Source organism: Anser anser (genome assembly GCF_964211835.1).
Source record: "Anser anser genome assembly, chromosome: 6".
Classification (NCBI taxonomy): domain Eukaryota; kingdom Metazoa; phylum Chordata; class Aves; order Anseriformes; family Anatidae; genus Anser; species Anser anser.
The window spans coordinates 8,233,006-8,246,178 of NC_139726.1; the positions used below are offsets into that span (position 1 = coordinate 8,233,006).

A 13,173-nucleotide genomic window follows, 5' to 3' on the forward strand; every position below is an offset into this window, starting at 1 on the left:
ATGGAAGGAAGGTGAGCACAGCAGGACTGAGAGTGTGTAGTTGCGAGTAATGGAAATATACAAGAGTGTAACATGATGTCTGTATGCACTATTTATCTTCCAGAGCCAAGATTTGTAATGCACTCTGCCACATGCCGGTAGAAGCTTCTTTCCATCTTGCGTGCTTGTGCATTACAGGTAGTCCCATTTTAGTAATTCTGTCTTTCTAGGCTTGCAAAATACAGGTCGTGAGCACTGGAGTCAAGAGATTCGCTCAGAGCTTTCAGTGATGCCAAGCAGAAACAGCATGCTAGAATATAGCTGTGTAAGAAACCATGTTGTCTTTTTAATGGGAGAGGTATACTGAGGGACCTTAGAGTTAAAAACAAATCTTCCTGGAGAGGATCGGTACATAAGTACACCATTAACTAACTTAATTGCACAGGGCATACTCTAGCATTCTTTTGTATGATGCTGACCAAATCTTCTGCCTGTTTTATTTACTTATCCTTTTTTCCAGTCATTGTAGAACTCTCTAAGGTAGTATTTTGTCAGTCCGTGTTTATTTGAAAACAACCCAAACAGTTCTGCTCTCACTTCTGTTTCTTAAGCACTTGATAGAGCGAGGTTCTTCTTTCTTCCCTGACGTTCTGCTCCATAAAATTGTGGGCAAAGATGCTTAGTGTTGAAAGCACACCAGAGAGTTCGGCTTGTTGGATTTCATTGATTTAAGTAGATAAAGGTGTGAAGTAGTGAATTAATAAAGGAAAAATCTAATGCCTGAGACAATTAGGAAACAGGTGCTCTAGTGGGATGGGATGTGATAGCATAATCACACAACTTTTTTTTTTTAATGCAAACCCCATCACGTTTTCTGTGTATAAGCAAGATCACTGCACACAAATGATGTAAGTCTTGTGCTCTGTGCAGACCAGCTGAGGTTTCAGCTACGTTACTGTGTGCTTGCTTTAATTTGGTGAACGAGACAAGTTAGAGCCATTGAAAGCAGGAAAAGAGATTTAGAAAGCATAACCAATACAGTAAGGTTGAAAGAAGCTGTCTTGTTTAGAACAGGCAATACTTGAAAAGTGCACAAGTTATCCAAGTTTTTTTACAGGGAAGAGACAGTCCTTGGACTGTAAATTAATAACCTTAATCAGCAAAAGGGCGGTTGTAGAAGAGATATCAAGGGTGTCTTCCTCCATGTTTTATGCATGTAGCTACAGATTCAGCTGGGTTCAGTTTGTTGACCTGAGTGGTGTACGTGTGTATTTTGGCCAGCTCGCATCAAGGGGAAGGAGAAGGATGGGGGGGGGTGGGGAGATGGATGAGATGGCTGAGTTGTGCTTTTCAGCACCCGCCTGCACAGCTTAGGCGCGTTTTAAGAACCGCTTTTAAAGCATAAAGGGAACAAAGCACGGAAGAGGTTAGGAAGATCATGTAATACCTGTCGTTTGATGTTTTAACAGTTAGTCAAATGCTTTAGGGATAGTCCAAGTATATGTCGTGTAGCAGGAGCTGGCAAATGGGTGAAGTCAGTGACATGGCAATCAGATTATGGGCGCAGCAAAAATTCTTCCAGAATTACACTTCTTATTTTGAGTGATGCATTCCTCAGAAGTTCTTGTGCGTTCTTTGCTTGACCACCTGCTATCTAGAAAATAGGGTAATGAGGGCCTAGTAAGAGCAGGTAAAATACCTAATTGCAGTTAAAAAAAAAAAAAAACTACTTATTTGAAGCAGTTTCTTCTTTATTACATAATGAGGTTACAGATGTGGAAATGAAATATCTGAAGAGCTCAGTCAGTTTAGCACAGCTGTTAAAACCAGGATTCTTTCTTTCTGTAATCGATAGTGTTGTCTGGCTTAGTTTTAAGTATATTGCTGCTTCATTGGGAAATCTGTAAAACAATATTGTAGGTGCTAGTGTCAGGAAGTAGTTGTCCATGGTAATGTTGAATGGGATTTAACTTGGCTAATGTGAACCCCTTTCTCTCCTCTTCGGAGCCGTGAGGTAGTACCTGCGTGCTGTTCTTTTCACATCCTTCAAACACTGGTAGATTTTTATGATGTTCACTGACTCTGTATGTGTTCTGTGAATGATACTTCATATTGAGGGGGGTATAAGGACTATGTGCATTTTAAAATACAAAAAGGAAATAAGTCCATATTATTTATTTCAGGTATATGAACAACGCACCAAAGAAAGAAAAAGCCTCTTAGTCATTTTTTAATCTCAGTAGGCTGGAGTCTCTTACTGTGTGTCTTTTGGGTATTTGAATAGTTCTTGCTGTTCTCTTCTATGGGTGAACATAGAACAGCCTGAAAGTCACGATTAAAAGCTCTTCCTACGCCACTTCAGAATTTAGCTTGATTAGGTTGACATCTAGATTTTAGCTGTATTTCTGTAATCGTTGTGAACGTGTTTTTTTTCTTAGTATGAACTTGCACAACACCGAATTAGCTCATTCGGGATGGCAGATAATTGCAAGTGTTCAAATTAATGGCTCTTCAGTTGAGCTGAAGTAAGTGGCTGTGTAACCTGCTGCAGTTCCAAATGAACTAAGTTCCAACTTAATTTTAGCAAGGAAAATGATTTGAAGGAAGTGTTCGTGTTTTCCATACTTCAACTTTACATTGTTACAGGCTTTCATGCAGTTTTCTGTGGCTCCCAGGTGGATCTGTTACCAACCAATACTTGACTGTCATCAGCGAGAAGCTTTGTTCTAGTGTACCCCGAATTCTCTTGCATCAGTAGGGTCACGGATGATTGTGATCCCTCTGGGTGAATTGGCTTACATGATTGTGAAGGAAAAAAGGTTGGTCTCCCCTGTTGATTTTTTGGTATCTCCTTTTACATGCCAAGCTAGGCACCTTTTTTATTTCCCTTACACAGGTTACAAAAATAGGTGCGTGTTTTTTTCTTCCTTTATTTTTTTTTCCTGAATACTAGGGGAGAATTAAAGGTTTTGGATCAGACTTGAGAAAGCTGTGCTGTTTGTGGTGGGAGCGCGAGTGTTCCCAGCTCTCATCTGAGAGCTGGGAAGGCTGAGGCTGCTCAGGATTTCCAAGTCTTGTTTTAAAGCTGCAAACTTTTCTTTGGAATCAGTTGTCTCCTTGGGAGTTTCCTGGGGAGTTTCTGTAACCAGTTTTGCCAAAAATGGAGGAAGGCTTCAGTGTATGAAACCTCAGAGATGCTGGGGCTGTGGCTTGTCTGGTGTGTGCAGCAGAGCAAGCTTTGGGGGGAACTTCTCAACGAATCTTACTGCTAGTTAATCTTCGTGCAACGCTTGTAAACCTTCATGGTCTTAAGTAGACAAAAGTATTTATAGGTTGAGTGTGAAAAGTTGTAACAGGATTGTGTTGTTCTGTTTCTCTTTTGGGTTTTGGCCTGGTAGTGTAAAGGAGCATGAGGTCCATGAGAATCTAATCTTCAGTAGACAGCAAACATACATGAGACAAGCAATCAAGTGCTAGAAAACCAACGTAAGGGGAAGTAACAGCCTGTATTTTGTTTGATCTGCAATTTTTGTAGTTCTTAGTTACTTAACATAAGTTTCTTTAAAGTTTATTTTGTGCTGGGCCTTGAGAAGATTTTTCTTTCCTAACGTTTGGGGTGTGGGCTATTTCCACAGATTTTCAAATCCTAGCTTCTACGGAGTATGAATTGTTTCAGCACTGTGATTTTCTAACAGTTAACGTTTCCATCAGATGTCTTGTTGTGATTGTTCATGGGTTCTAGTCTTCGTGAAAACTGTTGGTATTGGGATGAATTTTCTCTATTTTGTGTTATCCGAGAAGTAATTTTTCGGAACGGAAAGCATGAATGAAATCATTCCTTAATGGAATATGGAAAAACATTCTTCCAGGATTTTCAGAATATCTTTTGCTTGCCAGTAAATGAGTGGTCAGGGACGGAGGAGGAAATGCTTCATCCTTGACATGAAAAAAGGTGTTGTGCTAGATTGAGTTTTGTGGCTTAAAAATATATGTCTTCAATAACTGAGAAAAGGTTCTGTGTACCTATGATTGACCAGGTTTCTTAAGTAATTCTAGTACATCACAGCCCACGTTGTAACGTTATAAACATGTTATGTCCATTACAATCTATATTCCTCTACACACAGATGGCTGTATATTCCTCTCTCTCTGTAGGAATGCCATTATAGGAGTCAGTTTACATGTTATTTGAAGGCCTGTCAGAAGCCATTCAAGATTCGTGACACCTTTTGGTCCTTTTTGCTTTCCTTGCCCTGCTTCCCACTTAAGCTTGATATTTAAAAAAAAAAAAAAAAAACAAAATGGGAGGGGGGAAGGAATATGTTTCTGAGCAGAGGACAAAACTGCTTGCATCCATGGGCAGGATCTGTGAAACTGCTGATAAATGAGCCCCCTTTTATGTACAGCACAGCTCCTGGTCGGGCGTGCGTGGGAAGCTCGCGCAGCAATTGAGAGCAGAGCACGGCCCTGGCGGTGGCGGCGGCTTTGGGGAAGGTGTGGGTGGCACAGAGCAGGCTCTCTGCTCCCTTCTTGGTTGCTTATTATTACCTGGTGTGAATGCTTTGCCCAGAAAGGATGTCGATTGAATGAGTGTGATGCATGTTTGAGCATCTGAATTAGTTGAAAATACAGATTCCGTGAATTCAGAAGTGCTGTACTAGTTCCTGAGTAGCAATCCATCTTCTGTATTATTTCACAGGCACAAGACCAGCTGCAAAGTTTCTCGTTTAGTTCATGCAGTGTAAAAGTTTCAATGTTTCATCATTGCTGACTTTCTTTGAAAAAAATGCAAAAAGGCTTTGATTTCCAACAAAACCTCTTTTTAATTTTGGGCGTTCTTCATTTAAAGACTTTAAGGAGAAAACCATAAATCTAAAGGTAAAATAACTAAGGTCTTAGCTGGTTCCCAATGAAATCCTGACCTCCTTCCTGCTTTGCTTAGAAAAAGGAATCTTTACAACTTCATTTTTTTTAATCGTTGAACTAAAATATATGTAGGTGTGCAGATCTAATAGATCCTTGGGTAGATCCTTAAAAATACCAGTTTGAATGCAGACTTAGAAGTGTCCATATCATGGTTATTTTAACATCAAAATGAAGCATCTGTCCTTTCCAAGTGCTACTGCTGATGTTGCCTTAACCTTCTGCAAAGGAATGAGTTGCCAAGGAGGATTATATCCAAGTTGAACAAGTTCATCGTTTCATCCACTGGCTTTCTGTAGGTCACAATGTCAGTCTTTTTTTCTCTCCCTCTTCTCTTTGACCTGAGCGTGACTTTGCATTTTTAAGCCTAGTTGTGGAAAAACTAGGTAAATCTAGATATTGTTTTTCTCTGCATAGCTCTCTTGTGGTCACTGCGAGTGTCTGCAGCAGTGTGCTGGATGTGTTATGTCGTGATCAGTCTGTAGAGAACAAGATGCAGGCAGGAGGCTGTCCACTCTATTTTGATTGCGCCCTGCTGTCAGTGAATGAATCCAGATTTTAATAATTTAGTTGATGCAGTATCTCATCAATTTTTCAATATCCGCTTTTCTGTCGTGACTTGCCTTAGATTTCTCGTGCCGTTTATCATCTGCAAGAACTCTCGCAACGTGACTTGCTAAATGAGATCTTTTATTACACCAAAATTCAGTGATAGATTTTCAGCCCCAGCTTAGTAGGACACATTTTTCTACAAGCAACTCTTTCTAATTTGAAGTCATCTTTTAATAGAAGTGTGGTGTGACAAGGTATGTATGTAAACTGGTAATTTTATACAAGCGTATCCTTTTCAGAAAGCGCTCATCCACCTGCTGAAGAGGTGGCCAGTACTGGGCAGGTAGGAAGTGTGAGCTGCCAGCAGGGCTCCTGGTCTCCTCTCCATGGTTTGCCAGTCCCTTTGGGCTCATCCTGCCCTCTGCTGAGAAATCACCGGTGCAGCTGGGGTGACAGCACGCAGCTGTCCGTTCAGGGCTGCAGCTCTCAGGTACAGCTGTAGTGCCGATAGCAAGCAGAAGTGATCTTCTCTCTTTTAATCTGGAGTAACTCTTTACACTTTTAGCCAATGCATTGCGTTTGCTTGGGAAAAACCACCAAGTTCACTCAGGTTTATGCATGCTGTGGCTCCATCTGGATCACGGCTCGAAGGTTTTGCCGATCCCATATCTGTGAGCCTGTTGCTGCAGTGTGTTGGTCACCGGCATCCCCAGCGTGAGGTTTTGTTTGATGGGAAATCGTGTCTTTGTTGATTAAATTGGTCCCCTTTTGTTTCAGCTGTCAAATATTAGGTATACTAATCTATTCTTTTCTTTCAGTACGTCTGCGTGGTGTTCAACTTATTTTGGACAAAGGGTGTACAAAGTGGCCAAGTTAATCTCCCTCTCATAAAAAGTAATTTACAGTGTAAGGAATCAGTTGTGATGACTTCCGGACGTGGGGTATTGTTTCCTTTTACTTGGACATCCTACATGGAGGAGTCAGACTCTATAGAAAGTGCTCAGAGAGCAAATTAAATATAAATTAAAAAGAAATCTGTATAGGTTGGTGTTGTGTGGGTGTGGTGTAACACAGAGGCACTGTTAAAATGCTTGTTAAAAATGATTTAATATAAAAGTCTCGAAGGAAGCAGCGAGGAAAAAGAGAGCATTCTGCTTTTGCCAACACAAACTGCTTTCATTATGCAAAGATAATATCCAAGGCTGTTTGCCTCTCTGACTTTGAGGAAAATGTATTCAAAGCAAAGCTAACTCCGTTCTGTGCTAAAGGACATGTCAGCATTAAATATCTGAGAGGGATTTTACAAATAGAAATAAAATTGACTAGGACTACAAGTTTAGACGTTATTAACATCAGAGTGCCTGACCTTGGATTTTGTTAGCCTTAGACATTTAAATAGGGGTGGCTTTCAGGTATGCTGCTCATGAGTCACTCGTAACCTAAGGTCTCTCCCTAATAAATGCGTCTTATCTTCCTGCTGACTTCAGGAGGGGAGAACTTTTAGAGTCAAGCTCTCAGTGCTGTTGGGTTTTTTAATTTAAATTAAAGATGCAAGTGAACATGGAGCAATCTTGAATGTAGATTCTCTTCTGCTCTGCCCAAGTATTAGGAAAAATTCTGCCCAAACGTTAGGAAAATAGGAGCTGTGCAATGTGGTAGCTTTGTCTTCTCCCCAGGCTGCTGTTAATAAGATTCTCCAGGTGCCAGTTTTCAAATGCAGCTGACCTTATTGTGAGTATTCTGTAGTGCCTGCTGCTGCCTGCGCTCCTCTTACACACCTGGAGGCTTCTGTCCATTTGCGGCCATGACTTGGCAGTTTTTATTGTGCTTTAAGCTAGATTTTACTGGTGAGCATTGCAATGGTATGTGTACTTTGAGTTGCAGGTGTAGCTGCTAAGAAAAAGCAGAGCTGTGTGTTTGTCAAAGATTCTTTATTCAGATACTTTAAAAGATGTTAACCTTTCTTAGGGTTTTTTTTCCCTTTCAGGAAACAGAAACGCTTCTAACAAACATTTATTTCAAGCTGCTTTTGACATTGCGCTTCTTTAATTTTTGACATTACCTTTCAAATTGCATACCACTTCAATCTGCGTCTGTTCTGTTTTACTGTGTCGGTTACAGCATATGGCAAAGAAGTATCAGTTGTCAAGGTGACTTTTTTCTTCAAGTGCCTTGATGCAATATTCCACCTGAGAAGTAAGGAAATGGCTTCAAAGACGTGCTAATGCTGTTAATTCCAAGGCCGAGGTTGCAAACTGCCAAATCTGTCTCTGGTGCCCAGGGTTCCCATACATACTTGAGAGTACTTTTACCATCACTTGATGTACTAACCAGGATCTAAAAGCATTTCTAATCCTGTGTGCTTTTTCCATTTGTAGAGCTAACTCTTTGGCTTTCAATGTTGAGTGCCTGAAACGTTTTTGATCAACGGGTGTTTTAAAAACTTTTCATCTAAGCAGCTGCTATTTAAAAAAAAAAAAAAGAAAAAAAAAAAACAACAACAAAAAACCAAACAAACAAAAACTAATGATGTGTGAAAGATGATCCCTATTAGCTAAAGATATAAAATAATATGAAGGGCATGACTCATTCCAAAGTCTTCTGTTATCTTGTGTTTTATCAAGGACATCTGAAAAGAGTTAATAAACTAATTCATTCAAGGAAGGCCCATTTTCCTAATATAATCAGTTCCTTCAGGGGCTTCTGAGGATCTGCTGCTGCTTAAGCAATTTACACCTGCTGGAGCATGGGACCTCTTTTTAAGGGGGCGGGATGGATTTCCTCTGTTTCACCATCAATTTCCCATTATTTCTCTTCATGGGGAATTTTAAGAAGCAAATGTTCCCTAGGTGTGTTTTTTTTTCTCTCCCCAGTCTCATCTGTTTTTTGAGAAGTCTGAATGGAGAAGAACGGCAAATAAAAACGTAAAGGCTTGTTCAGGCTTTTCAGTCAGGTGAAGCTCCACATCTAAAAGCTATGGGTTTATCCGTGTTGGAAAAGTTTTCCACTTCTTTTTAAGGCAGTTTTGTTATCAAAAGATATGAGACAGTAAAACCACCATATCTATCTTATAAATTATGTCAGTGCAGAATTCACCAGTTAAAACAGGAAAGGATATCATTCCCTTTGAAGTTTGTTACCCTCTGCTTTTTTGAGGTTGTGCAGTCTCTCTGCTCAAGTGAAGCGGGACCCCTTGCGTTTTTCTCCACCAGCAGCTTATCTGGTGGCATGGACAGACTGTCTGTAAGGAGTTGGAGACTGATGGGTGGGATCCCTTTCCTTTCTGGTTAAAAAATTGCTGTTTTTGTCATTTGATGTATTTCGTGCCCTTTGGAATATATTAGCACATGCCTGCCTGTATGTCCCGTAGAACTGGGTCACGTTCTCAGCTTTTCTGTAGTGCCTTCTTCAACCTGCTCATGTAATTACTCTTTTCCTAGAATGAGGGTAATTTTGCCAGAAGAGAATTTTGCTGTTGTGTGCACACCTGCAAGAAAGGATTTACGCACTTCGGTGACCTGAAGTGGCATCTGTGCTATCCTGCATACTTCAACAGTGGCCTGCTGTGAAACGATGAAATCATAAAATCACAAGATAACCTTTTTTTTTTTTTTTAACATCTTGAACCATTCATAATGATGCCACTTACTTAATAATGCTAATGTAAATGTGAAAATCAGTAATGCCTGGAACCTAATAAGTTGGAATATGAAAGGAAAGCACTGTTTTGTGCAGTTGTTTTATCTATTTTTCTGTAAGAATTAGTTATGCAGCAAAGTGTGTCAAGCTACGATGGAGGATATCTGCATAAACAAAGCTTATTTCAGCGAGCAGATTGGTGTGCAGATATTAAAATGCTCCTTGCTGGTGTTCAGGTAGCATGCGTGGAGAGTTTACTTCTGTGGGGTCCTGGGAGAAGTTTGTTAGGTTGGATTTTAATCGAGAAAGTGCACTTGGGAGCGTACGATCGTTTTGACTCCCATTGGCAGTGTAACTTGCAAAATTCAGTTTCTTGCAGGAAGCAATGTGATGTCTTTGAGGTATCCATATCTCTACTGTCACAGAATAAAATCCTTTAGCAGCCTTTGCAGCAGGGATCAGAACGCTACCCGTGCCTCCGCTCTGCTCACGCTTGGCAAACTCCATGTGTCTTTGCACAGCAGCGGAAGGTGTAGGGTTCAGCTTGTATGGGGCCACCCCATTTCTCATCTGTTTCTCAGTAGTTAAATGTGTTATCCGAGAAACAGTTGTCCCCCTGTTCCTCAGGCTTCTGCTAAAATTGCAGTTGTGTTAGAATTCGGGTGTATAATTTGGGTGAACATAAGCAGAATGACACTCGTGGACAGAAGAGAAATGGAGGAAAGGCACGTGGTCAGGGTTTGTGGTTTGCAGATGGAGGTTTTTAATGACGTGCTCATTAGAAGTTCTTGCTCTAAGTGCTGTTTCCTCTTAGCTCTAAAATCGTCTGCGTGACTGATATGCAAGTAACCTTCCAGTGAACTTACTGCTTTCATGGCCTAGCCTTAGAAACATCCATTGTAGGTGAGAGAGTACACAGAAGAAATCCCATTAGTGCAGTTGAGAGCTTTGTGAAGAGCCTTTCGGCTGTCCTTGCAGAAATCTCTCATGCGGAGTAGCGCAGAACTACTTCTTAATTTCAGGGGGTGAGTTTGAGGTGGGTGGGACCCGAGCGATGCTCCTGCTTTGATGGTTAAGGTGTAGATGAGTAGGGTCAAGTGAGAAGGAACTGCCAGTAGCTTCTGAATGTCCCCCCCAATGGCACGTTCGTGGTTGTCACAGCATCTGCTGTGCCGCGGGTGCCGCGTGAGGCCTCGCCGGGCTTCTGGAGGAGTAGCAGGGAAGTCCCTGGGGAATGTCAGAGCAGCGTATGTGCACGTGGATGGGCTGTGTGGGGGGGTGGTGTCTGTATGTGCACGTGTCCACATGGCTTTGTGGACTGGGGTTGGGTATTTTGTAGTTCATCTTCTAAAGGCAGCCTGAATGTCATTATCTGACATCTTTTAATCTTTTTTTCTCCTTTTTCCTTAAGCGAGCTAATAGGGCTGCAGAAACACGTCAGGTAGCTGAAGGTCATCTGCGGGATGGAGGCTGAGTGCAGGTTTCCACCTTTGGGGTCTTGTAAATCAGTTCTGTGTTGCAGATTTCAATAGAAGTCCGTGTAGCTGATGTTTGTCCTTGTCTGTACCGCGCTTTGCTCTTTTACTGCCAAGTGCCTCAAATTTGGTGTGGGAAAGCTGAGTTCGTGTCTCGTCAAGTGATGTGTGCCTGCCTTTTCCACGGACGTCACTCCTGTCACCTCTCAGTGCGTGCTGCAAGCAAACGAAGCCATGGTTTACGGGGGAAGTGCGATCCAGCGTTGGTGCTGCCTTGTGATATCTTAATGTCAGGAGGTTTTTCAGGAGTGCCAGAAGACACTGGATTGCTACCCTGAATAAGGCAGGGCGTGCCTCATTCCCCCGTGAATCATCCATTAGTCAGGCACGCTCTGCTCTGCTCTGTGTGAATTGCTCTGTGGAAATCAGAGACTTGGAAAATCCAGCTTGCCCAAGGTATCGTTTTTTTCAGAAGATTTGAGCAATTTACTTCAAGCGGCTGGTAGAACAGAACTCACCAATCTGAACAGTACTCTTTGCAAAAGTCAGTCATTAAAAAAGCTTTTATTAGACTGTACGCTTGGAGAACTGCAGTTGTGTATTAACTTTCATAGTTTTAACTTAACCAGTTTCACACTCTTTTCATTCAAGAGCGTCTTTTGCCTCTTGGCTAGGAAAAGGAAGTCCGCCACTCAGTCCTCTGCAGCCCCAGGCTGTGGGATGGTGCCAGGGGAAGCTGCAGGAGGTGAGGAGGGTGGGTTATTTCCCCGACCCACAGCTGGGCATGGTGGCGCTCCCCATGCGGAGCAGAGCCTGGCTGGGAAGCTTGGATATACTAGAAACACGAAGCACTGCGTCGGGGACCACGTTGGAGAGCTGCTTTAAGGCTTTAATGTTCCGACACCAGAAGCCACGTGGGTTTTTCTTTGTCCTTTTTCGGAAACCTAAAAACTGGGCTTTCTTTCCATGAGTCAGGAGACTCTTCTCTGCTGAGTAGGCCATAGTATTTTTAGATATGCTGATTTTATGTCTGAATACAGTCTTTTTATTTAAAATACGTCTTTCATTTGGCTGGTTTTCTTCCTGCCCGCTGGATGCCTGCATACCGGGCAGTTTCCAACACCACAAGCAACTAAACAGCGTGTTACCTGCAACAGTTTAACTTCTGTTTTTTTCCAATACGTCACTTAAAGAAAGCTAAGCTGGACTATTGCTTGAGGAGGCACTTCTGATCTAGTGGCTTATGTAGCCATCAGAGTCCAAAGTTCCTCTGTAGGTTCGGCTTTAAAATCCTACGTGCCACAGCTTCTGATTTGCATGGGAAGGTGGAGAGAGTGAGTCAATATTTGCTGGGTTTATAATTAATTTTCATTTGGAACTGAAAGCTGTATTCTGCATTAGCTGGTTATAGAGGCATCAACTTGTGGGATTCTTACTTGAGATTTCTTAGGAACTAGTTATCTAAGGGAAAAAAGCAAAACTTTTCATATAACTCAGGACAGGCAACTCTGATTTTGCAGACTCAAGTTACAGTATATAATGCTGGTCTCTGTGTGAAGTGTACGTTTCTTTCTGGTGTTTAACTTCTTTTCTCTTCCATTAAGTATTTTATTTAGCCTTTTTTCTTCAGTAAACATTGCAGTTGATCAATATGAAGTCAAGATTTTTGCACGGTTACCTCTGTTGCAGTGGGTTATAGACAAGATGGGCTTTATAGCTTTTAAAACACTCTTGCAAAGCATTTTTGGTTTTAGATGAGGTCCTGTGCTAAGCACTTTGTTAAAGGGGAACTTACCTTCCTGTTCATTAGGATAACACTTCTGGCCCAGTGCTAACGTGCCCAGTTGGTGTCAGCAGCAGGAGTTGTGTAGGTGGTGGTGAACACGTGAGCAGCCTGGGAGCCACTGTGTCGTCAGCATCGCAGCAAAACACTCCTCTAGCCTGTTACTGTATGCGTTGCCTGGCATTTTGCTGTGTTGTTGACACGGATTTATGGGTTATTAAAGTTAGCGCTGCCTCGTGGTGCCTAGGATGTGCCAGGTTTGTACGGCACCGCTGAAAGTTGTGGCGGTGCTGCTGCAGGGCCTCCAGCTCCTGCTGCTGGTGCCAGGGCACTTGGGGCAGCTGTGGGGCTGCATGGGGAAAACGCAGTCTCTGTTAGATCTGTGTGTGTTAACCTTGGCTGTAGGCTGTAACCCAAAATGCAGTGTGTGTGTTGCTTCACACACATTAGGATTTGCCTGTGCTGTTCTTTCATAACGCTTCTCGCAGCAGCATAGATTTGCTACTGTGGATTTCATTGACTTTTTTCCATGAACACCTCGGTAATTTTGTCAGATTTCTTATTTCATCACGGTAAGTGATATCCATAGCATGTTCTGGAAATCAGGTGGGCACAGGTGTGTAGTTCTCTTCCTCTTGTTCTCCTTAGTCTTATTAAACGCATCAAGAATATTTTCCATTTATTAACTTCTGTTAAACCACTGTCACTGGTAGCACCTATGGCAGGAGTGGCAGGAGAGGCTTGTGGTTGTCAGTCCTGCCTCAAGTCTAGTCTGGCTGGCAGCTTGTGGCCAAGGGAATTTTTTCCCCTATGGTTAGCAGT

At 42.1% G+C, this 13,173-nt stretch overlaps 1 protein-coding gene across 1 annotated transcript in view; it reads left to right on the plus strand.

Moving 5' to 3' along the window:
* The window catches only part of ACTR3 (actin related protein 3), a 29,848-nt gene that overhangs the window by 1,449 nt on the left and 15,226 nt on the right, over window positions 1-13,173 (plus strand). The gene's annotated exons all lie outside the window — the stretch shown is intronic.